At 39.0% G+C, this 2,500-nt stretch overlaps 1 protein-coding gene across 2 annotated transcripts in view; it reads left to right on the plus strand.

Moving 5' to 3' along the window:
• LOC123520719 (E3 ubiquitin-protein ligase LNX-like) overlaps positions 1-2,500 on the plus strand; it is a 211,344-nt gene that overhangs the window by 159,535 nt on the left and 49,309 nt on the right. The window lies entirely within an intron of this gene.

A 2,500-nucleotide genomic window follows, 5' to 3' on the forward strand; every position in this document is an offset into this window, starting at 1 on the left:
AAGGAGAGGTACAAGTCAAAAGAATAAAAATAATGGAAATACGTATAGTTCCTCACAAAAATAAGTAAAGGGAGCAAACCAGTTATGCGACTGTACAAAGAGACAGAGAAAAAGGTGGAGGGGAAGAGGATAGCAGAAGACAAAAGGAATCTTGACTGATGGGTGGTCAGAGACGATGTATACGTTTGGAAGATGTCAGACTGAAGGATGAGTGTAATGTGCCTGACAACGCACTGCTATAATATTGAAGACTGATCTGGAAAGACGAGTGACCAGAAGTCCTTTGACAGAGGGATGAAACCAAGCTTGTCATAAAAAAAAAATCCAGAGGGCATAGGTATATCTTACACAAAACGTGCCCTGATAGTGTTTCTCCTCGAAATATGTACCCTGAGGACAATTCTAGTAAACAGTTGTTCTTTATGAGCATTCCTCTTTACAAACAACTTCAGAGAGCATTTTTCATGAAAAGTCCCCTGACGGAATTTCTACTCAAAACCTATACACTAAAGACATTTTCTACGAAAGAGGTGAATCTACATTTATTTTTCCCAAAGAAAGCGCCATAAACGCCTTTTTACTTATAAATCGTGTCATTAGGCTACTTGTCTTCGATATAAATTCAGGTTAATCAGCGTAATGTCGATTAAAACTTCCCTTACATATAAAACAAAATACATTATTCTTTGATTCACAATTTTCTTTATCACAGTGGAATCTATGTAAAACATGAAACTGTGTTGTTATAGTTCCCCTCTCTCTCTCTCTCTCTCTCTCTCTCTCTCTCTCTCTCTCTCTCTCTCTCTCTCTCTCTCTCTGTTATACATATATATCTTCCTCTGTCTCCCCCTGTAGTCTTTTTTATTCCTCCCTTCCTCTCTCAGGTCCTACTTTGCTCACGCCCTCCAATAATTTATTAAACCCTGCAAACGTAAAGGGAAAAACTAAGTACAAAATATAAATTTACATTAGAAACACGGCTCTTGGGTAGCCCGGGAGAATTATTAAAAGCCAGGAGAGTTTTTCAACGAAGATGTAAATATACTACTTAGAGGAATCCGAGATGATGACTCACCTCCCGGGATTAATGGTGCAGCTCTTGCTCCTGCACCCTCCACCCCACTTATATTATACGTTTTTATTTATTCTTTATTAGGGCAGTAAAAAAAAAGAAAGAAAAATATTATAGCATCTGACTAATGCGTTGCAGTACGTATACTCTAATGTTTTTGCATCAAGAACGTTACCATGAAAATAAAAAGATACATCAATAAAAACAACATGAAATTTAATTTGTGCATTGAACTAAAACTATCTTTTTTTTTTTTACTTAAGGGGTAGCCACAAAACAAAGAAATGATTAACCAGAAAGACTAACTACTGTATGGACGTATGACCTATATACACTTTTCCTTTATGGTTTTAACCATGGACTTATTAGATTCAAATCAGAAAGTTTGACTTAAATATTGAAATATGACTAAAATTTTTGCCTGTAGAACGAAACATGAAGGGAAAAATTATACCAGGAACCTTCAGTGATGTTGCTGTTCAAATGTGGCCACTTGTTTTCTTTGCACTATTTAGAAAACTCAACAAGGTCAGTGTGATTTTTTTTTATGTTATGGACTATAGCGCCTGTAGGTATACTTGAGGAGTATGGGAAGTGCTGTTCAGCTTCCACCCATTAGTGGCACAGGTAATTTTATTTACAGCCCCCATATCACCACCAAAGCGCATCTTTGGTGTAACCACCTAGAATCTGGGTATCATGGTGACATGTAGGTAAATTTAATTAAACCGCTCGAGATTTGGCAAAGTTTCAAGGCGGTACGTGGTGGGATTCGAATCTACACATGAACGTCTGCCCGATCCCACGCTCACCCCCTTAACCTCTACGCCACCGCCTCCCTAATACTTGCTATATTCATAAACATCTATATCTCTCAATGTATACCGCAGTTCATAACACACACTCGTAAAGCCTAACACACAAACTGATCCTTGTTCTTCATTGATGTTCTTTTGTAATCACCTGTATGTGTTTGCTAATGTTAAAAATCCGTATCAAAATTTCCCTTCACTTGCCTTTAATCAAATATAAAACCCGGTTGTTCCGTAAACTGTCACTCTCAGATTTCTCTCCCCATCCACTTGCTAATATTGAACACTTTCCCTTCCTGCCTCCATGTTGCGTCTGCCTCTCACCTATAGCGAGGACCACCAATAAGCACACTACAGGAGGGGCTGCTCGCTCCATCAACTCCACTTTAAACGTCTGTCTTTAATCCCTCGCTCTTCGTCGCTGTTTTTCTTCCATCACTATAACCTGTGGTCGTATTAGTGAACCACTGACACCTGCGTTCACGTCTTCCGTTTCCCACGGTCCTGCGAGCTGTAAGACGACCTAACAATGCAACGTGCTACTGTACTTGCAAGCCTATTCTGCAAGAGATAGCCAGCACCTTTGTTTGGATTAGAATGGTTTCCCTTTCCCTTT

The sequence above is a fragment of the Portunus trituberculatus genome, chromosome 47, assembly GCF_017591435.1.
Source record: "Portunus trituberculatus isolate SZX2019 chromosome 47, ASM1759143v1, whole genome shotgun sequence".
Classification (NCBI taxonomy): Eukaryota; Metazoa; Arthropoda; class Malacostraca; order Decapoda; family Portunidae; genus Portunus; species Portunus trituberculatus.